The sequence below is a fragment of the Peromyscus californicus genome, unplaced genomic scaffold (assembly GCF_007827085.1).
Source record: "Peromyscus californicus insignis strain IS unplaced genomic scaffold, ASM782708v3 Scaffold_11__1_contigs__length_118956290, whole genome shotgun sequence".
Lineage (NCBI taxonomy): Eukaryota > Metazoa > Chordata > Mammalia > Rodentia > Cricetidae > Peromyscus > Peromyscus californicus.
The window spans coordinates 104,277,827-104,300,813 of NW_026294402.1; the positions used below are offsets into that span (position 1 = coordinate 104,277,827).

Below are 22,987 nucleotides of genomic sequence, written 5' to 3' on the forward strand. Positions count from 1 at the left end.
TAGTAAGCCCCACTGCTGCTCCCCAGGTTTAAGAATGCCCAGGCGGTGGTGGCACACACCTTTAATCTCAGCACTATGGAAGCAGAGGCAGGTCGATCAACCGAGTTCCTAGACAGCCAGGGCTACACAAAGAAACCCTGTCTCAAAAAACCAAAAAAAAGAAAAAAAAGTTTTTTTAGGGGGGAGTCCCTATGAAATGAATGATAAATTCCCAAGTAGTAATTGTTAGCGGTATCATTAATAATAAATTATAAATACATTAGACCACAGGTATTAGCCAGAAGTCTTGATTGATGCTTTTCCTTTCCCCCAAGATAGGGTTTTACTATAGAGCCCAGGCTAGCCTGAAACTATCCTCCTATTTCAGCTCCCTGAGCACTAAGATTACAGGTATGCACCTCACACCTGGTGTTTGGGTACATTCCTATTAGTATGTTTTTCCTTTAATTTATTTATTTGCTTCATTTTCTGAACTCTGATCCTCCTGCATCCACCTCCTAAGTGAAGGAATAACAAGTGTCTGCCACCCTGGCTGGTTTTTATTAATACATTTAACTGAAGACTTGATATCTAGTGATTACTGGAAAAAGTAACACTTATAATTTAGTAATAACTGTTTTGTTAAATACTCAAACTCGTACTTAGAGATCTTTTTATTTATTTATTCTTTTTGTTTTGTTTTTTTCAAGACAAGGTTTCTCTGTGTAACAGCCCTACCTGTCCTAGAACTCACATTCTAGACCAGGCTGGCCTCAAACTCAGAGATCCACCTGCCTCTTCCTCCCCAATGCTGGAATCAAAGGCCTGTGTCACCACTGCCTGGTAGAGATCTTTTTAATAATAGCACTCCTGGATTAAGATTAGGTCCAGTACCCATTACTAGACTTAGTTTTAAAGGATCTATATAATGTTTTACACAGTAGGTTACCATCCAACCTTGCTAGGAGACTAGGAGGGCCTACACACCTGTCCCTAACTGCTATTCCCTTTCATTCTCAACTTGTGGGGATGTGGAAAGTCAAAGTCCTAATCTTTCAAATCCTTATCATGACCTCCTCTCCCCCAAGGATGCTGGAAATTTCTGCCAATAAGATATGATGCATTTAAGAGAGAAAACTTCAATACAATATCAACAACAATCCATTTACTCAAAGAAGTTACATCCTAGAAATACCTTCTATGCAAATTAAAAGAGCATAAAATAAGAGTAACTTAAAAGAAAGCCTGAAAGTTTTAATTTTTTTTTTCTTTTTGGGAATTGGGAATTGTACTCAAGCCCTTTTAATGCTAAGCAATTGATCTACCAATAAAGTATAACTGCAGCCCAGAAACAATACATTCTTGCTAAGAAATCTTAAGTTAATCTGCATGCACACAGACTTTTGTTTTAATTTCAGGTTTTGGAGATTTTTTCCACAAGTTTCACTTTATAGCCCAGACTAGCCTAGAACTCACTCTGTAGCTCAGACTGTGTTTGAACTCAAAGGAATCCTCCTACCTTAGCCTCCAGAGTGCTGGAATTACAGACATGACTCACCATGCCCAGATGAATTTTGCTTTTAAAAAGTCTCTGGATTCTCTCTTTGCCAACTGAGTTTCATATCTTATGGTCTTTTCTGTCTTCATCTCAAAAATTATGAGATCCAAGATATTAAAACATCTCACTTTATAATGTTCTAGAATATCTCAAAGAGATCTAAAATAAATGTCCTTCCCTTGTGATGTGGTGATATTTTTTAAAACATTTGATTCAGTCTAGTATAATTTATAGATACATAAAATTCTTGTATGTGAAAATTTCTTATGTGAGGAAACACAACTTTTAGTAGACTGTGATGGCTCTGAGCCAGCACATAGACTCCATAATGACAAATTATGAACAATACTCCTAAGAGGATCATAAATGGAGTTAGCCACACACTTTACAGTGTGGCTAAGCAAAATGCACACCACTCTACAAGCAGGGCTAAGTCACCTTACCTTATAAAAGCAGTGAGGGGCTCAGATTTTGTATGCTTTCGAACTGGAGCTGAATTCTTTCCTTGCTATTCCTCATCACGAGGCTGGGCCTCCTCCTGGAAATTACAATGTCAGGTCACTGGAGTGGCAGTCCCCAATGGGAGGCAAAACTGTACCCATCATAGAAATCAATTTACTAACTTTAACAAGTTTTTGACACAATGGTCCTCCAACCTGTTCTAGACCTACCAAATGTGAATTGTCCCATACAGCATTTTTAAGAAAATGCTGCTGGGGGGGGGGGGGGGGAGGCGGCCTTTAATCCCAGCACTCAGGAGGCAGAGCCAAGTGGATCTCTGAGTTCAAGGCCAGCCTAGTCTACAAAGAGAGATCCAAGACAGGCACCAAAACTACACAGAGAAACCCTGTCTTGAAAAGAAAAGAAAAAAAGAAAACGCTAAGAAAATTTTCTCCAAGCCCAGAGCAACCCCCTTTTACTTTTCTAATCCCATAATGGCTTTAATATTAATCTATCTAAAATGACACTTCCAAACTGAGAAAATTTCAATGATGATAATCTCAAGTAAGTTTTCACAGTTTACAAAGAATGTTCATAGACTTTACTTCATATAATCCTTGCAACTACCCTGTGAAGAATGTTCTCTCCTGGAGAAGGAAACTGAAACACAGTTATAGATCTTACCCAGGATCCCATAGCATCAAGACAGAATGGAAATCTGCATTTAAGAATTCTGAGCCAGGCGGATCTCTGTGAGTTCGAGGCCAGCCTGGGCTACCAAATGAGTTCCAGGAAAGGCGCAAAGCTACACAGAGAAACCTGTCTCGGAAAAAAAAAAAAAAAAAATTCTGACCCCATGATTTTACATGTCTATATTACACTATTTTTCTTACATATCAACCTGTATTCTGAATGTGTCAGGTTCCTTTTTGAGAGGACAAGTGGGGTCCAAAAGCTGATAAAACTCTGGACTATAACTTTATAAATTAAAATACTTGGGTAGTTACTATCTTTGGGCGTCAGGTGGGAAAGGCCTACATAGATATAAACTTTGGCAAAGATATATAAATGCACAAATTAAAAGCACTATCATAAATCCCAACTATAGGCCAGGCGGTGGTGGTGCACGCCTTTGATCCCAGCACTTGGGAGGCAGAGCCAGGCAGATCTCTGTGAGTTCGAGACCAGCCTGGTCTACATATCGAGATCCAGGACAGGCACCAAACTACATAGAGAATCCCTGTCCCGAAAAAAACAAATATATGTCATGAAAGAGTCTTCCTCCTGGAAATGTCAAGACTCTGAGCATGGCATACGGCACATGGCAGTGGGGTCACCGCCTTCCAAGAAACCACAAGTGAAACCATCAGATAATGTATAATTTCACTCTGGCCAGTAGGCTGCATTCAAAACAACTTGAGACCTTGCAACTGGACAGCTGCAGTCTACTTGCTACAGTGCATGGCAAACACCCATGAACTGGGGTTGTAAGGTCAACAGTCTTTGCATTGGAAAGCCGCAATTAAATGACCAAAGCTGCTTACACAAGGGCTATCTAGAAAGCGTGTTGACACCATACCCATGGCTTGAGGGTTCTGAGGACCCCTGGGACTCCACTGCAAACAAAGGACCCAACATGCATTAGGTCTTCCCCTGCAAAATGGGACAAGTCACCAGCAGCAAACAAAGAACATCTCACCCCTTAGCCTCCCCCAGTGACAAGGTCGGTGCAAAATGGGGCAACACAAAGGGCAAAAAAAATGCACCAGGCCTTCCTTTGGAGGAACGGTCCAGACCGCACAGTGGGAGGAGGGGCAGACAAAGGTCTCGGGGCACTCCGGAGACTTCCTCCAGGCCCAGCCTAGGGAAAAACGGAGCATCCCCTGAGGCGAAGGCGTCGTCGCGCCAATAAAGCAGCCTCTCTCTCGGCCTCCGCGGAGCCCCTGGCAGCGAGGCCCGCCCCGGCAGACCGGTCTGGCCCCCGCCCCGCCCCGGCTCCATGGCAACCGCAGGCCGAGGCCTGACTGTCCACGGCTCGGCCGGGCCGGCTTCCCGGGCAGGCCTAGGATGCCCGGCCTGCTCTTCAGGCTCGCCAGCTCCTCTTTCCCACTCTCCGCCAGGCCGCCGGCCGGACCCGGGACCCCTCCTCGCGCCGACCACCCCCGACCGTGGCAGGCTGCTTCAAGGGGCACGAAAGGGTAGAATAAAAAGCCCAATTCACCTGTTGTTACAGATGTGAAACAAGCCTCGGTGCACGGCGCATGAGCCGCGGGCCCCCCCAACCACGGCCGGACTACAACTCCCACCAGCGACGGCGCGGTCCCTTCCGGGTCCCGGGGAGGAAGTCCCGCCTGCCGCCCCGATGCTACTCGGCCTGCGCCTTTCGCCTGCCTCCTGTGAGGGATGCCGCTTCTCAGGGGCTCGCGAGGCGTTCGGCTGCCTAGGTTGTCTGTAGTGTTCCTGAGCTCACGGTGCGAGGTGGCGAGTCTGAGCCTGTATCCGAGCACTGGCCGGAGGGCGCGCGGCTGTCGCCCCAGGCGCAGGCGGGACTTCCGGCGGAGCGGCCGGGGACGCGCGCGGCCTGTTCCGTGGGAGCCGGCGAGAGCTGGGAACTGATGGCCGGCTGTGGTTCGTCTCGCCATCCCCAGCGGTAGCTCTGTGTTGTACCTTTTCTCTCCTGGGTCTCCCCCTTGGTCTTCTGCACTTTTAGGGGAGGTGAGCGATTTTGCCTCACAGAGACTTAAAGCTACACCAGGCAAAGGACAAGGTAGCGCTTACTGCTAGCTTATGGGGGTTTGGGTGAGGGCCGACTGCGAGCCCAGGCCACATCGCCTGTCAGGAGTGAGGAAAGGCCATGCGCCCTTTTATGCTCTGAGCAGAATGAAGCATGTGTTCCATGGAATCTGCCTTCAATAGAGGAAACTCAATAGTTCACAGCCGGGAGACAGTATTTCAGAATGTGACCTTTTGTGATATTTGCAGAACTAGTACCATAGCTCGTAATTTAAAAAAACAAAAAACAAACTATTCTGTGTATGCTTGTGGGTATGTAGGGTTTGTACAAGGTAACATGGCTTCAGATCCCTTGAAGCTGGAGTTACAGACTGTTGTGGATCCGCCCTTATCTTGAGTTTTTTATTGTTGCTGTGATAAAATACTATAACCAAAAGCAACTTGGGGATGAAAGTTTGTTTCATCTTTTAGGTCACAGTCTGCCACTGATTGAAGTCATGTCAGGAACTGAAGCAAAACCCGTGGAGAAACCATTGCACCATTTCTTACTAGCTTACTTCTCATAACTTGCCCAGGGGAGTCCCCCCCAACCTCCACCCCGCCCACATCAATCATTCAAGAAAATGCCCACAAGCCAATCTGGTGGGGGCAGTTTCTCAATTGTGGTTCTCTCTACCCAGGTGACTCTAGCTTGTGTCGAATTGACAAAAAAATGAAACAAACAAACAAAAAAATCAAGACAGTGTTCATAACCTCTGGGCCATATTTCCAGCCCAATAATCTATACTATTTGTGCAGCCATTTAAATATGTTATTAGATGGGTGCCATGTCACTTCACCTATTCTAGAAGCTGGGGCAGGTGCATTGTGAGTTGTCAGCTAACCTGGATTGCATAGCAAGAATGGCATGGTGGTACAGGCTTTTAATCTCAGCACTCCAGAGGCAGAGGCAGGTGGATATCTGATCTGAATAGTTCCAGGCCAGTCAGAGCTGCATAGTTAGACCCTATCTCAAAGAAGGAAGAAAGGAAAAGCATATGGTTGTTATTTTCTCTCAACATTGCATAGAAGACTAGGAGTTGGAAACATGATTTTTTTCATTCAAAGAATTACTTCTTGGGAACAAAAGACATAAAACTCCCTGCACAGATATTGCTATTTCTTTTTTCATTTTATTAAATAATATAACTTGGGAGTAAATATTAGAGAATAAGCCTGGGAGATCCATGGAGCAACAGAGATGTGAACACCTGCCTCTCCCCACTTCACGGATCTAAGAGCCCAAGCACTTCAGCTCCTTTTTCTCTTCCTTGTATCCTTGTATTTCCTGAGTCTACCAGGGAAACTCTGTGGTCCACTGTGGCCAACTGAATGTGGACTCTGCCCTCTGAACTGAAGTTGGACTCTATTGGTGGTCCTGGAGCAATCAACACACAAAAAAACCTTTCCCCAACATTCCCCCTTTTTTGTCTAAACTATAAACAATAATAACAATTATCAGGTATTGTCTAATAGAAAGGAAAGGTATTAACTAACGAAATGAAACTATATACAATAAGAACAATTATCAAGTAAGAAATACATTCACAATGTCAAGTCCATTCGTATTTGGCAAATTCAAAGAAAATACTTCATTATTTATCATACCTTGATGAGTCCAGAGTTTTGTGCCTAATTTACTGCCTATTATGACTAAGGAAAACTGTAACTATAACTATTAATCTTCAACTCGATCAGAGACCTGAGAAGGATATACTATTACCTGAGTAAACAGGAAGAACAGAGCAAACAACTTCGAAAACTATAGAAATAACAGAGATTGCTGGCTGTCTGGACAGTCACCCAAGGTTCCTCTGCATCATTGGGGCATCCATCCTCAGCCTATAGGCCTAAAATACATGACAGACTTTTCTGTGAAGCAGGAATTTTGAGGTACTGTTCACCTCTTGGCAAAGTTCAGCAGTTGCCTTATTTGTGTCCTACTTGTCCAGTTTGGACAGCATATTGTCAGCAGTCGAGGCAAGGACAGTTTCTTTGCCCAGTGGCTGACTTTGCCACAAATGAAAGCAAACTCCTTATGGAGGATTTTTGATGCCTGTCATCTGGTTTTGGAGTAAATTGGTGTTGCTGAGAACAGACATGTCTCACTGTGATGAAAAGCCTTTTGTTATAAAACATTAAAATGCCATATTCTCTAGGTCTCTTATGTGTTTGAAGACCATCTATTAAAAATATGTCTCTGGCCGGGCGGTGGTGGCACACGCCTTTAATCCCAGCACTCGGGAGGCAGAGCCAGGCGGATCTCTGTGAGTTCGAGGCCAGCCTGGGCTACCAAGTGAGTTCCAGGAGAGGCGCAAAGCTACACAGAGAAACCCTGTCTCGAAAAACCAAAAAAAAAAAAAAAAAAAAAAAAAAATGTCTCTGATTGTCCTTGAAAATATACCTAAAATGACTACAAGTTTGATATATAAATTTATAAATGACTAACTACTAACCTGTATTTATTTATTATACTTAATAGCTTTCAAGGACTAGAACTTTACATTGCGTTTTTATTTTTGTTTGTTTGTTTGTTTGTTTATTTATTTATTTATTTATTTATTTATTTATTTATTTATTTATTTATTTATTTATTTATTACCAGAGTTACAGAGAGCTTTATTAGAAGGAAGGAGGGGATAGGAGGGAGGAGAGCCAGGCCTGGGGGGAGGGAGAGATGGCGGGAGCAGAGTGGAACAGGGAACAGAGAGAGAGGGTGGAGGTCCGTGTCCAGCTTTTTAAGGCGCAGATTGCGTGACCATGAGGTGGGTACGTAGTCGCCAGCACCCCCTAATGACGTAAGACGCAAGGCCCCTAGGAGTGAGGGCAGGTGTAGCATGAATCTTAAATGGTCTTATTAATAAAAAACAAACCCAGAGCCAGATATTGGAGTGAATGCTGAAAGATCAGAGAAGCAGAACAAGCCACAGCCACCTCACCTTGCCAGTTCCTTAGCCGATCCTGTTTTCTCAGACTGGAAGCCTCTGAGTCCTTATCCAAATGGATCTCAGCTGAACTGCTTCTCAAAAGCCTAAAAGCTTAACCTGCTATAGTTCCTCGTCCTCACGCCTTAAATACCTTTCTGCTTCCTGCCATCACTTCCTGGGATTAAAGGCGTGAGTCACCATCCCTGGCTGTTTCCAGTGTGGCTTTAAACTCACAGAGATCCAGATGGATCTCTCCCTCCAGAAGACTAGGATTAAAGGTGTGAGTGCCACCATTTTCTGGCCTCTATATCTAGTGGCTGTTCTGTTCTCTGACCCCAGATAAGTTTAATAGGGTGCACAATATTTTGGGGAATACAATACCACCACAGGCAGGATCCTAACATTCTAGACTTTTGCTTATTATAAAAAGCAAGTGAATAGGAATAGGGGTGTCATTTCTCCCAGAGAAAAACTGCTTCCAGCTGACTTGGTGGGTTTCGGTTGGCTCTTAGAGGGATATGGAAGGGGTTTTTGTTTGTTTGTTTGTTTGTTTTGAGGTAGACAGGCGTCCTGAGATGGTGGGCTGTCCTGCTGCCCTGGAGCCATCCATCCCTATTGGTTTGGCACTCTGGCCGCTTTTGTGTCTGACAGGATGCTGGTGAGACAGAAGAAGCCTGAATTAGGTCTGACCTGTCCAGATGGATTTAAGCTGGTTTCTGGAGCAATCTTGGGGAGACGAGGCTGTCATGTGAGCACAGTTTGACATGGTACCGTGATGGCGGCAGCGGTGGTGTGAAATAAGCATAGCAGGCAGGGCAGTCACAGGCTTCCAAATGCTCAGCCCTGGACACAGAGTGCACGGAATTTCCTATCAGAGTCATGGCACAAGATGATAGGATGAATGGTGCTGCTGGCGGCACTGGTTACCAGTGGAAAAGTCATGAGCCTCGGCCACGACTTCCAGAGTTACAGAGAGCTTTATTAGAGAGCAGGGAGCGAAGAGGGAACAGAGAGAGAGCAGAGAGAGTACATTGCATTTTTAAATGAGGCTGCATAGGTATAATTCCTTAAACAAGAAATAGAAACATTTACTACAGTATAACAAAAATAGCCTTAAATTTGTATCAATATATAAAAATATCTTAAGAGTAGAAACTTAGAGTATGTTCTAACAAAAATAACTTTGTATCAATGTACAAAAACCCATACCAATGTAAAATATTTGACATTAATAGTTACTTTTTAGTTTAAAGTAGCTTCCATAATCTACCCTTTTATCCTATCATTCCTACATCTCACTTTTTTCCTTTTCAGAAAGAGATCCTTGACTCAAACCTCCCTTGCTTAGTTTCTTCCCCAACCATGAGCTATAACAACTTGTGTCCCAACCCCCCTAAACAATGACAAACATCTATCTAACGACCAAAAACCACCCACCCCACCTCTTGGGAATGTGGGTGTCGTATTCTTAAAATTACTTCCTGTAGTCTGGGGGTGACAGCATCTTTAGGGGACCCTGAAAAAAGATCAAGATAAAGATCTAGTTCTAGGAGAGCTAGCTGTTGTCCACTTTCCATGTGATGGGAGAGTGCAAGGCTTATCTGAAGTCCTTAATGGACCATCATAGCTAACTGCTTTGAAGTCCTAATCAGTTTGTAGTTTAAAGCTGATCTTTGGGTGGTGTTTGTCAGCTTGGTGGCGTTACCACAATCCAGGTGGATTCATCATTGTGGGTCCCCAATATCCTTTTGGAGATTTCAAACATCACTGTTTGAAGGAGTGATGATGGTTCACTGAAGGAAAGTTTTAAATGTCATATGCAGCAGATATCGGAGAGGTTCAAGACAGTCTATTCAATAGACTCTGGGGTACACAAACTTTGTCCCTAGGTACCTGCTTCAGACTCAAGCCTGAAATCACATATAGAGGCTAGATGAAGCATATTTCTAGAATTAGTTAGTACTCTTTATGACTACTAATATCAAGACAGAAGATTTAAATATATATGTATGTATGTATAAATCTTATAATTTTTGAGATAATATTTATACCTTAAAAGCTTTAAAGAGTCCAAAAACCCAAAGCATTTTGAGATTAGTGGTAATAGAATAGTCCCTTAATTTTGGTTTTTCTTCTGTCCAATACTATGTGGCTCTTCTAACATGAGAAAGAGATTTTGAATTTTCCTTTAACAAGCATTCTTGGGTTTAGAGAAGGAGAGAGCCACTCTCCAACTCCATAGCCAACTTTAATTTTTTTTTTTTTAGGTTTTTCGAGACAGGGTTTCTCTGTGCAGCTTTGCGCCTTTCCTGGATCTCGCTCATCTAGACCAGGCTGGCCTCGAACTCACAAAGATCCGCCTGCCTCTGCCTCCCAAGTGCTGGGATTAAAGGCGTGCGCCACCACCGCCCGGCCCAACTTTAATTTTTAATTAAATTGGGACAACAGAACACCATTTGCCCTATATCTCTGTAGAGAACAGTAGAGACAAACATTGGGGAAGATTTATGAGATATTGTCCTGTTGGAAGTGTGCTATACCATTAGACCAGTTTGCTCCTTTTCTTGGGTCATATTCTCTGGATAATTCGTCCTTCTTCAAATGTCTCATTTGTCTGGTGATCTTCAGATATCTTAGTTGGACGCTTTTATTCTCGTGGAAAGACAAAAACATAACCTGCCCCAACCTTAACTTTGGGGAGTTTCCCCTTTTGGCATACCTCTCCTAATCACACGGTCTTTCCTGTTCAAATCTAATCTTTATCGATTTTGATGTTATTCATAGCTTTTCTTCTCCTATGGAAACAAAAGTCAAACCTTTTCCCCAACATAACATATCTTGGTTTCCATTATGAGGTCAACACACCTTTGAAGTGTACACAGATTCAATTCAGCCGCTTTTTTCATTAGCCAATGTCTCTCCACAGCTGTTGTTCCTTTCTCATTAGCATTTAAAAATTTAGAGTTTATAAAGCATTGTGTAATCTATCTCTGGGGGTCTTTATTACCTCTTTTTGTTTATTAAGCATATCTTGTAAAGTACAGTTAGCTCATTCTGTAATTGCATGTCCTGTAGCATTGTGTGGTATACCTGTAATATGCTTTATATTGTAATATGGAAAATCTGTTTCACTTTACTACAGACATATGCTGGAGCAGTGTCTGTCTTAATTTATACAGGTATCGCTATGATGTTCATAACTTCTATTTTTTTAAGACTTCTTTTTTCTTTTTGAAGATTTATTTATGTATATGAGTGCTCTATCTGCATGTACACCTTTATGCCAGAAGAGGGCATCAGATCCCACTATAGATGGTTGTAAGCCACCATGTGGTTGCTGGAAATTGAACTCAAGACCTCTGGAAGAGTAGCTACTGCTCTTAATTGCTGAGCCATTTCTCCAGCCCTCATAACTTCTAATAAATGTGTAATTACAGAATCAGCCTTTTTAGGACTTCAGAACTCGAAGCAATTCCCATTGAAATCCTGAATATGTATCTGTGGTGTGGTATACATATTTTAATTTTCCAAATTCCACAAAATGAACCACATCCATTTGCCAAATTTCATTTCTTTGAGTACCCTTTGGGTTACTTCCTGCAAGTAGTAAAGTTTAGTTACACAAAAAACAAGTAGGACATTTCTTTATAATTTTTTTATCTTGTTTCCATATGATAAAACAATCTTTATTCAAACCTTTGCTGTTAACATGGTGTTTCTTATGAAGCTCAGAGGCTTCTGAACACATTTCCTACCAATAGCTGATCAGTTTCTACATTACCTTGTGCTAGAGGGCCTGCAATCAGATATGTGTTATATACAAAGGATGATTTCTATTTCTGATTATTTCTTGATTGAATTGAATAAGTAGCAAAGTTAATTCTGAACCATCTGGAATAAGTTCAGTGGTTTCAATCTGTAAAGCAACTTTTTCTGCATATTGGGAGTCAGTAACTATAGTAAGAGGTTCTGAAAAATCTAATAATACTATGAGAATAGCATATAATTCTAACTTTTGAAAGGAATCATATGGGTTTTGAGCCACTTTACTTATTTTTCCTGACTTAGAACCTGCCTTCTCGGGCTGGAGAGATGGCTCAGTGGTTAAGAGCACTGACTGCTCTTCCAGAGGTCCTGAGTTCAATTCCCAGCAACCACATGGTGGCTCACAACCACTGGTAATGAGATCTGGTGCCCTCTTCTGGCCTGAAGGAATACGTGCAGGCAGAATACTGTATACATAATAAATAAATCTTTTTAAAAAAAAAAAAAAAAAAAAAAAAGAACCTGCCTTCTCTGATTTATTTCTATCAGTATAGATTGTAGGGACTCCAGAAACTGGTGTTCCTTGCACAATATGAGGAAGAATCCAATTAGTTCTTTTTATAATCTGAAGTCTCTTGCTTTTGGAATATTCGTTGTTAATCTCTCCCAAATTATTGCAAGCTCTTTGCCAATGTTCACTTTCTGCCCATAATGAGGGAATTTCAGCATTAGTAAAAGGTGCTACAATTTCTGCTGAGTCTATTCCTGTTAGTTGACAAAATGTCAATTTTCCTTTCAGAATCAATTCAGAAATCTTTTCTACATGAGTCTTTAATTGTTTTTTGGGGGGGATGACTTTAATTTTTTACTCTGTTTATGTGGCCAAAATATCTATTCTAAAACATTATCTTTTCTCTAAAGAGAAAGAGAATGTTTAGTAGGTGCAACCAGATGATCCATATGTGCATCTTGTAGTTTCTCTTCTTTCAAAGCCAATTCTCTCTCAGCCACAGCTGGTGATTTTCTTGGACTATTAAAGTCCTTATTACCTTGTAAGGTTTGAAATAAAGTTGTAGTTCTTGAGTTGTCAATCTAATTATGGGCCACAGTGAGTTAATATCTCCTAGCAATTTTTGAAAATCATTATGAGTTCATAATTGATCTCTCCTGATTTGTACTTTCTGTGGTTGAATTGTTTGTAAACCTATCTTATGTCCTAGGTAGTTGATCTAATCTCCCCTCTATATCTTTTCAGGAGCAATTTGAAATCCCCAAGAAGGCAAACATTTCTTTACCTCTTCAAATATTTTTTTCTAAACTATCTGAGTCTGAATCAGGTAGTAAGATATCATCCATATAATGGCAAATTATAGATTGAGGAAACTTTATGAACTTTTTCCAATGGCTGTTGTACATAATATTGACATGGGATGGGACTGTTTAGCATCCCTTGTGGAAGAACTTTAAACTGATACCTTTTAACAGGCTGGAGATTATTATAAATAGGCACCATGAAGGCAAATTTTTCTCTATCCTGTTCTTGCAAAGGTATAGTAAAAAAGTAGTTTTTTTTTTTTCTTCAAGACAGGGTTTCTCTGTGTAGCTTTGGAGCCTGTCCTGGAACTCACCCTGTAGACCAGGCTGGCCTCGAACTCACAGAGATTCACCTGGCTCTGCCTCCCAAATGCTGGGATGAAAAGCATGCATCACCACCACCCGCCAAAAGTAGTCTTTTAAAATCAATCACTATAATAGACCATCCTTTAGTTAATAAAGAAGGCAAGGGAATTCCAGGCTGTAAAGGGCCCATTGGCTAAATCACCTTATTTATGACTCTTAAATCCGTTAACACTCTCGGTTTTCCAAATTTCTTTTTTTTTTTTTTTTTAAGATTTATTTATTATGTATACAGTGTTCTGTCTGCATGTATACCTGCAGGCCAGAAGAGGGCACCAGATCTCATTATAGATGGTTGTGAGCCACCATGTGGTTGCTGGGAATTGAACTCAAGACCTCTGGAAGAACAGCCAGTGTTCTTAACCTCTGAGCCATCTCTCCAGCCCCTCCAAATTTCTTTTTCATGACAAATATCGGAGAATTCCAAAGACTGGTAGATTCTTCAATATGTTGAGAATTTAGCTGCTCCTGTATCAACTGTTCTAGTATCTGTAATTTTTCTGATGTCAAAGGTCTTTGTCCCACACAGACAGCTTTGTTGGTTAACCATTTCAATAGTTGGGCTGTGGTACCTTTGAAAGATCACCAGCTGTTGTGTCCTTCTTATGTACAACCTGAACAGTCTGTGAATATTCTTGATAATACCGTTTAATATTGCTCTCAGAACCATTCTTTATTTTATGGTTTGTTTCTGAGACTAGAGGAGTGTTAATCTGTGTTTCTTTTGCTGCACCAAATCATATCCCCATAAATTCTTGCTTATATGTTATACCATTATGGATTTAATTTTCCTATCTGCCATACACATTTTATCCTTACACTTTCTTTTATCTGAGATAAAGCTCCAGTCCCAGAAAACTGCATATTTACCTCCTGAAGAGGCCAGTAGCTTGGTTAAATTATTGTTACATCCATACCTGAGTCAACCAAACCTTCAATTACAATGTCATTTATCCATATTTTTGTTTTGTTTTTTTTAAGATTTATTTACTTATGTATACAGTGTTCTGCCTACATGCCTGCAGGCCAGAAGAGGGCACCAGATCTCATTACAGATGGTTGTGAGCCACCATGTGGTTGCTGGGAATTGAACTCAGGACCTTTGGAAGAGCAGCCAGTGCTCTTAACCTCTGAGCCATCTCTCCAGCCCTTTAAAGATTTATTTATTTATTATGTATACAGTGTTCTGTCTGCACATATCCCTGCAGACCAGAAAAGGGCACCAGATCTCATTATAGATGGTTGTGAGCCACCATGTGGTTGCTGGGAATTGAACTCAGGACCTCTGGAAGAATAGCCAGTGCTCCTAACCGCTGAGCCATCTCTCCAGCCTTATCCATATTTTTAGCTTTAGTCTTTGATCATTTATAGTAGTGTGCCAAAATAGTTTTTTTTTTTTTTTTAATGATCTCTCCTGAAATTTTTGTTTTATCTACTGAAGCTGGCATTAGGTCCCTTTCTTTTTTTCTCTGTATAACAATCCTGGCTGTCCTTGAATCTGCTCTGTAGACCAGGCTGGCCTTGAACTCATAGAGATCTGCCTGCCTCCACCTCCTGAGTGCTGGGATTAAAGGCATGCACCAACAATGCCCTACTGGCATTAGGTCCTTTAATTGCTCTGTGGAGGAGTTTTCCCCATGCTGACAGTGAGTGATTGAACCATATTTGACATTGGGGCCTATAAGAGGCTTCCTAAGGCATTTCCTGATGGCAAAGGTTTACCTTGCCTGTCCTTTATTGATCTGCATTCATTAGTCCAGTGTCAGCCTTTGCTGCACCTTCTGCATACTCCACAAGACTAGGGCCTTCTGTTTGGATTATCTCTAGAAAAAAACATCGTTTTTAGGAAAGCCTTGCCTACAGTTTCTCTTTAGATGACTTTGTTTACCACAATTAAAACATCTGACCTTTTGATTTTTATTAAATTTTATGGAAATCACCTCTTCTATCCAAGTGTTATCATGAGTATGAGATCCAGCATTGACTGTATTTTGGATCTGTTCATCTGTGGGTGCTGATCTTGCCTTTAAAGGCCTGATTACCCTCTCGAATTCTGAATTAGAATTTTCTTCTTTTTTTATGTTTTATAAAATCTTTATTGACAAGTAATTCACATAGTATACAGTTTGCCTGTTTGCACAATTTGATAGACTTTAGTCCAGCATCCTCATAGGCCCATAACACCATCACCACTTTCTATTTTAGAACATCGCTGTCTTCAATTTTATACACACATGTAATGTATGGTGATTACATTCCACTTTATTTTTTTAAATGAACGTAATATTTGCAATTGTAACCATTTGTAAGTTCACAACTCAGTGGCATGAATTACATTCAAGATATTAATTACACTCATGATATTCATTAATTACACTCATGATATTCATTAATTACACTCATGATATTAATTGCATTTGTGGTATTCATTAATTACATTTGCAGTCTGAATTAGCAGTTTCTTTTCTTTTTCTTTTTTTTTTTTAGTTTTAATTTATTTATTATGTATACAGTGTTCTGTCTGCATGTATGCCTGCAGACCAGAAGAGGGTGCCAGATCTCGTTACAGATGGTTGTGAGCCACCATGTGGTTGCTGAGAATTGAACTCAGGGCCTCTGGAAGAGCAACCAGATGCTCTTAATCACTGAGCCATCTCTCCAGCTCCCCTGAATTAGCAGTTTCAAAAGCCAAAGGTTCAATTAATATTTGTCTAACTTCTGGATCTGATATCATTCTATTATAGCTGAAATCAGTCTTTATAAAAATTCAGTGAAGGCTTCTTTTGGGCCTTGTATAATTTTAGTAAATAACTCAGTCTTCTTTCCTGATTCTTCAACCCTGTCCCAAGCATTCAAAGCTGCTGTACAGCAAAGAGCCAATGTGTGATCATCAGATGGAGTCTGTCTTTGAAAATCAGCATACTGACCATCCCTAAGAAGCTGGTCTTGGGAAATTTCGATACCTCTAGCCCTACTTCGTTGTTCTATGACCCTGGGTTCCTCTTTCCACCATGTTTTCCATTGTAACTGAGGACCAGCTTCCCATATTGCTATAACTAAGTATTTCCAGTCTTGTGGAATAATTGAGTGGCCCTTGAATTTAACATCTCCTTCACAAAAGGTGAATGCATACCATATGAAACTATTGCTTCTTTAAATCTCAAATCTAACATTTTGACAGGATTCCAGTTAGTTTCTGCATAGCCTTTGGGATACTTGTCATCTAGTGTTCATTTTTGTGTGGTAACTGGATAAATTAAGGTTGGTTCTAATAATGTTGGGCTGCTCTCTTATTTTAATCATGCACTGGTGAGGTAGGTTCTGCTCTGAATTCCTCTGTGTGAATATTTTTCTCATTTTCATTAGTAGGTCTTTCTAAGGCTTGTATCTTATCAATATTAAGTCTTTCTAAGGCTTGTATCTTATCAGTCAGATTTTTCTTATTTTCATTAGTAAGTCTTCCTGGGACTTGTATCTTATCAATAGTAAGTCTTTCTAAGGCTTCTATCAGTCAAATTACCATATTTGTTACAGTTACCAAACCACTTTTTTTTTAAAGATTTATTTATTTATGTGTGTGAGTGTTCTGTCTTCCTGTACATCTTCATGACAGAAGAGAGCATCAGATCCCATTGTAAATGGTTCTGAACCACCATGTGATTGCTGGGAATTGAACTCAGGACCTCTGGAAGAGCAACTAGTGCTCTTAACCACTGAGCCATCTCTCTAGCCCCCAAACCACTTTTTAAAAAATAAAATATAAAGCCGGGCGGTGGTGGTGCACGCCTTTAATCCCAGCACTCGGGAGGCAGAGCCAGGTGGATCTCTGTGAGTTCCAGGCCAGCCTGGGCTACCAAGTGAGTTCCAAGAAAGGCGCAAAGCTACACAGAGAAACCCTGTCTCAAAAAACCGAGATATATATATATATGCAAACTGTTAATAATTATGATTGACTTTATGTCCATCCCAGCTAAATTGTTTATCCCCTCATTTATTGTTTCCATTGGCAAGCCATCCAGACATGGTTCTAACTCCCTGCATTGTGGTATTTCTGATTCCCCCCACCCCCCCACCCCCGGAGCTGAGGACCGAACCTAGGGCCTTGCACTTGCTAGGCAAGCACTCTACCACTGACCTAAATCCCCAACCCCGATATTTCTGATTCTTACCATGAAAAGGTTTTCCTTTTTTTTTGTTTTTTTGTGAACCTAATTTCCCATTTAAAAATTCCCAAGTATCTTACGAGCTCTGCTGATGCTGACAGCATAGGTGGATATGTGCACAGTCAGTAGTTGCAGTGACAATGTTTGACTGTGCCCTCACAGAGGCAGGCACAAGAGGCCACTGTGGCTGCTCTTGTGCTGTGTGGGTGGCAGTGTGTGTGTGAGCTGTCTGAAGAGCTAATGTAAGAAAACCAGTAGGAGGAATCCATGCAGTTGGGACGCAGCAGTGTGGGACAGAACTGCCCAGCCTGTTACTAGCAGCTAGCTGTCACTGCTCAGCACAGCTGGGCAGTGGACACCAATGGTGCAAGGCTGGTCCCCCTGGCAGCTTGCGGCCATGGCAGCAGCAGTAAAAGCACTTGTCCTGAGTGGGGGCCGTGGCAGTGGCGGCGGTGGCAGTTGTGGGGGAGGTGCCCAGGCAGCCAGACTATTTCTCGGCAGCCCTGATGTTTGTGCTGTCCACACAGGACTGGCCTGGGAGAGGAGCAGTGGCCTTGCTCTGCTCCACCCGGGTTCTTGTACCAGCTACACAGGGGAGGGGCAGGGAGAGGCCTAAGAAGTGGTACCAGGGAAAATCAGGCAGAAGAAGCCTGCTTGGCTAGGATGTGGCATAGGAGGGCACCACACCGACAGAATTATAGGGCCAGCGATGAGTGGCTGACTTAGGTGGTTTCATAGCTGGTGGGTGGCTGTGCAGATCACAACAGGAAAATTCCTTGGCATGAAAAGCTGATGACCTGTGGTAGCACGTGGTCACAAGGTGAAGTGGCAGCTTTAAAAGCCACAGCATGATGTCACCACGTGTTGGATGTCAGTTTTCTTTTTTCATTTTATTAGATAATAAAACTCAGGAGTAATATTAGAGAATAAACCTGAGAGATCCATGGAGCAATGGAAACACAAACATCTGCCTCTCCCCACTACCCAGATTGAAGAGCCCAAACATCCTCTCAGAGCCTCCTTTTTCTCCTCTGTGTGTCCTTCTGTCTCCCTCTTCGTCCACCAGGGAAACTCCATGATTCACTCTGGCCAGCTGAAAGCGGACTCTGCCCTTCAGACCGAGGTTGTACTCTATTGGTGGTCCCCGAGCAATGAATACAACCAAATGTCCCCCAACACACAGCCCCACGTTAGGTACAAACCTGTAATTGCAACACTTAGGAAGTAGAAACAAGATGTTCAAGGCTAGCCTCAGCTACATAGTTAGAGGAGTTTGAGCTACAGGAGACTACATTTTTAAAAGACAAAGCCCTGTGGTGTTTTGTTTTGTTTTGTTGGTTTTGTTTTGTTTTTTGAGAGGTTGTTATTTACAGGCGGGTATCCAGACAATGAGAACCCTGGCCTCAGGAGGCTTAGTGTCTAGTAGAAAATCGACAAACTGTGAAGCCAAAGGAAAGTGATAAATACTAGAAAAGAGGTGTGAAGTGCTCCAAAGAGTCAAGAAAAGATGTGCCTACTGCTAAGTGACAAGAACATTGGAACGGTTGACAAGTAAATCCTAAGACTACAATAGCTCACTGTGGCCATCGGGTGGAATGAATGTGTAGGCTTTTAGAGAAAAGAAATGAAAATTTCAGAGTGTGGTAGTGTTTCAGCCCTATGCTACAAGTTTGAGGCCAGCCTAAGCTACAGTGAGAGACAGTGTCTCAACAAACAACAGGAAGAGAGTACTGGAGAGATGGCTCAGCAGTTAAGAGCACTTGCTCTTCTGGGAGACCCAAGTTCAATTCCTGGCGTCCACATTGAAGCTAACAACCCTCTGTAGCTCCAGTTCTAAGGGATCTCTTGCCCTCTTCTGCCTCCATCCGTACTGCCGGTACATAGTACACAGATATAAAAGCAGACAAAATACCCATACACATAACTAAAAATAAATAAATGTAAAAAAAAACCCAAATATTAAAGTGGGCCAGCAAGATAATCACCAGAGCCCACCAAATTGGGAAAGTTGTCCTTTGACCTTTACATACATGCTATGGTGTGCCCACCCACCCGTATACAAATAAATGTAATTTTAAGAATAGCAAAAGTAAGTAAGAAGGTGGTGGCATACACCTCTAATCCTAGGCATCAGGGTCGACAGAGGTAGGTGGATCTCTGGGTTTGAGTCTAGTCTGGTCTACAGAGGAAGCTCCAGGATAGCAAGGGCTGTACAGAGACACCCTATCTCAAAAAAACAAAAACAAGAAGTCAGGCCTAGTATCTCCCTCTTTAAACTCCAGTACTTGGGAGGGAGAGGAAGGCAGATCTCTGTAAATAATCAGGCTCCACAGTGAGACCCTGCTCAAAACACTGAAAAAAGAACAGAAGTGGGGGCTGGAGAGATGGTCAGAGTTAGGAGCAGATACTGCACTTGCAGAGGACCTAGTTCTAGTCCCAGCACCTAAGTCAAGTGTTTCAGGCTCCTGTAACTCCAAGTCCAGTACAGGGGTTCTGACACCCTCTCCTAGGGTATCCATACTATGTGCACACACACACAAGGACATTTTTTTTTTTAAAAGTGTTGGGAATGCCACCTTAAGAGATTTTCCAGCCAGGTGGTGATGGCCCATGCCTTTGATCCCAGCACTTGGGAAGCATAGACAGGTGGATTTCTGTGAGTTTGAAGTCAGCCTGGTGTATCTCAAATTCTAATTGGTCTTAATAATAAAAACCCGGAGTCAGATATTAGGGGATGAGCCAGGCGGTGGTGGTGCACGCCTTTAATCCCAGCACTCGGGAGGCAGAGGCAAGTAGATTTCTGTGATTTCGAGGCCAGCCTGGGCTACAGAGTGAGTTCCAGGAAAGGCTGTAAAGCTACACAGAGAAACCTTGTCTCAAAAAACAAAACAAAACAAAAATCAGATATTAAGGGATGAAAGCTGAAAGATCAGAGAACCAGAGTAGCCAGCCACTAGAAAGACTTCTTACCCCTGAGAATCCACAGACTGAAAAGGCTGTCTCATCCCACCTTATCATTTCCTCTCTCTGCCCAGCCATATCACTTCTTGTTTCCTCCTCCCAAATGCTGGGATTTTAGGTGTGTGCTTCTCAAATACTGGGATCTGTTGGAGCCCACTAGGTTTCCTAGTGGCTGTACCCAGCAGGACTGCATAGGAGGTTGACTGGACCACGGGCCTGGGTACCAGGTGGTTTGTAAGGGTCTAACTAGCAAGGGGGAGGTCTTTTGCTCCACCCCTTGGCATTGTTCTGGGTCAATGGATAAGGATCCAGGCCCACCTAAGTCTATCCAGTGTTTTCTCTCAATTCTCTATTTCTAACTAAGTCTCTTATCCCTCAATCCTCAAGAGTTCCTAGGGTAAATAAGTGTGGGGACTGGTCCCCCACAGGGATCAAAACATGAGATCCCAAGTGCTGGGATTAAAGGTGTGTGCCACCACTGCCTAGCCTCTAGTGGGCAGCTCCACATTCTGATCTCCAGGAAAGTTTTATTTGTTAGAGCACAAAGTATCACCATAGCCTCATCTGTAGAGTGAGTTCCAGGACAGGTGCTAAAGATGCACAGAGAAACCCTGTCTTAAAAAAAAAAAAAAAAGAAAATTTCCAGTTTTTTATTTATTTTTGGTGGCCTTCAGCATACACTTCATTACTGAGCTACACTACCAGAATCTAAGAAATGAGGTCTGGTTGTGTTCCTATGATGGTTTGGAACTTGTGAGACTCCTCTGTTACCCTTTAGAGTAGTTGACCAAAATGCTACAGGGACATCATCACACCTGCCACTTTCCTCCACCTCCCCACCCTTTATTTTCAGTACCAGAGGTTAAACCCAGCTTTCCAGTCAAGGTATTTAAGTGCCTTATCATCAAGCTACATTCCTTTTGTTGTTTTTGAGACAGGGTATCCTTATATATCATTGGTTGGCCTAAAACCCTCAATGTAGACTAGGCTGACTTTGAACTTAGAGGGGTCTGCCTGTGTAGGGAATGGAAGAATTCCTGAGTAAATGTGCATTATTGACATGGGCAAGGCCATGCCAAGGATTCGAAGGCTTTGGCCCCATGGAGTGCCAAAGCCTTACCTGGGTGAAGCTCAAGAGGAACAGCCGAGCTTCCTCAAGGGTCCAAGTGTGAGAGTTTACAGTGACCAGTGTGTGCAAGGACTAGCAACTGCAGCTTCTCCCAGATGTTTGCTGCCTCAGACTGCCTGCCTACAGAGACTCCTACCAAAACTGGCCAACCCATCCTCTGTGCTGTGCCTAGTACATAAGCTGTGCTTTCCAGAGCCCCGCCTCATCCCGCTCTCTTGTACCTAAATCTGTGTGTCTATCTTTTCTTCATTCCTTCCCTGCCCCTAGTCAGGGTTCCAGAACCCAAGCTGAGTAGGATGTGATACATCTTCTGCCTCCCTGGTGCTGGAATTAAAGACATGTGACACCATGCCTGGCCTACCCCTGCCCCCATATGAAATGTCAAGCTATAACCCATTCTTAGTGCTTACTGGCTTCCGAACACTGAGTGTAGGAAGGGACACCTCCTTTTTGCCCCAATGTCACAGACACAGCCCAGCAGCTGTGACTGTAGTACTGACAGATCCAAGACAGCATCTGGAAGGCAGCCTTTTTGAATTTTCAAAAACTATTTATTGTGGTATGCATATATGATGTTGGAGGGGAGGTTGCATATGCCACAGCACACTGTGGAGGTTAGAAAACTGAATGTGGGGTTTCTTCTCCTTCTACCTTTATGTGGGTTCCAGTGATGAACAAAAGTCATCAGGCTTGTGTGACAAGTCCCTTTATCCACTGAGCCATCTCCCTAGGTCTTATCATTGCTGCTCACCAAAGGAGCACTGGGGTCACAGATGGTGTGTGCTCCTGCAGTTGAGTTTACATGGGTTCTGTAGATTTGAACTTAAGTCTTCACACTTGTATGGCAAGCACTGTACCCACTAAGTCATCTCCCCAGCCCAGGAGGATTTATTTAATTATTCATTTATTTATATCACTATGGATCAAACCCAGGGCACCATTCATGCTTGGCAAACACTATACTACTGAGCAATATCACCAACCCCAGTTTTCATTTTAAATACCCTTGGAGGATTGGAGAGATGTAATACCAGCCCTGGAGAGGTTGGGGTAATATTAACATTGGTTCCAAGACCAGCCCGGGTGAGATCATGTTTCAGGCCAATCTAGGCCACATAGCAAGTCCTTGTCTCAAAACAAAACTATTTATTTTTAGTTTTGTGTATTATGGAGGGTCGAGAGGATCTCATAGCTTTCAGGAATTAATTCTCTACTTTCATGTGGGTTCTGAGGTTCATTAAGCTTTGCTCAGAGTGCCATTACCCACCCAATGAGCCATTTCACAGGCCCTCAAAATAGTTTTAAAAGATAGTGTCTCCTCATTCTCCTGTTAGCTGTGTTTTGGAATGCTAGGTAGCTGAGCATGATCTTGAACTTTTTTTTTTTCCTCGAGACAGGGTTTCTCTGTACAGTTTTGGTGCTTGTTCTGGATCTCGCTCTGTAGACCAGGCTAGCCTCGAACTCATAGAGATCCACCTGGCTCTGTCTCCCGAGTGCTGGCATTAAAGGTGTGCACCACCATCAATCACCAGCTCTTTTTTCAAGCCAGGGTTTCTCTATGTATTTTTGGCTGTCCTGGAACTCACTCTGTAGATCAGGCCTGTCTCTGCCTCCA

The 22,987-nt window shown here is 42.5% G+C and overlaps 2 protein-coding genes and 1 non-coding gene across 10 annotated transcripts in view; 1 reads left to right on the forward strand and 2 right to left on the reverse strand.

Annotated features, from left to right (window-relative positions):
* Dhx30 (DExH-box helicase 30) overlaps positions 1 to 4,313 on the reverse strand; it is a 28,255-nt gene extending 23,942 nt beyond the window's left edge. For 4 of the 7 annotated variants that reach the window (XM_052721626.1, XM_052721657.1, XM_052721615.1 and 1 more), the window contains exons 1-2: positions 4,200 to 4,313; positions 1,981 to 2,075 (exon numbers count right to left, since the gene is read on the reverse strand). The gene's annotated coding sequence lies outside the window, so the exon portion shown is untranslated. Of the gene's footprint in view, positions 1 to 1,980; positions 2,076 to 3,677; positions 3,931 to 4,199 lie in introns of those variants that run through there. The other 3 variants (XM_052721637.1, XM_052721619.1, XM_052721632.1) reach the window with 2 other exon arrangements.
* A 245-nt stretch (positions 4,314 to 4,558) lies between these two features.
* The window catches only part of Smarcc1 (SWI/SNF related, matrix associated, actin dependent regulator of chromatin subfamily c member 1), a 146,032-nt gene continuing 127,603 nt past the window's right edge, over positions 4,559 to 22,987 (forward strand). Inside the window, exon 1 of one of the 2 annotated variants that reach the window (XM_052721783.1) lies at positions 4,559 to 4,693. The gene's annotated coding sequence lies outside the window, so the exon portion shown is untranslated. Of the gene's footprint in view, positions 4,746 to 22,987 lie in introns of both variants that reach the window. The other variant, XM_052721791.1, reaches the window with a different exon arrangement.
* On the reverse strand, positions 21,749 to 21,886 carry LOC128105805 (small nucleolar RNA SNORA43). The gene has a single exon (XR_008216501.1). It is a non-coding gene; the product is annotated as a small nucleolar RNA SNORA43 (small nucleolar RNA).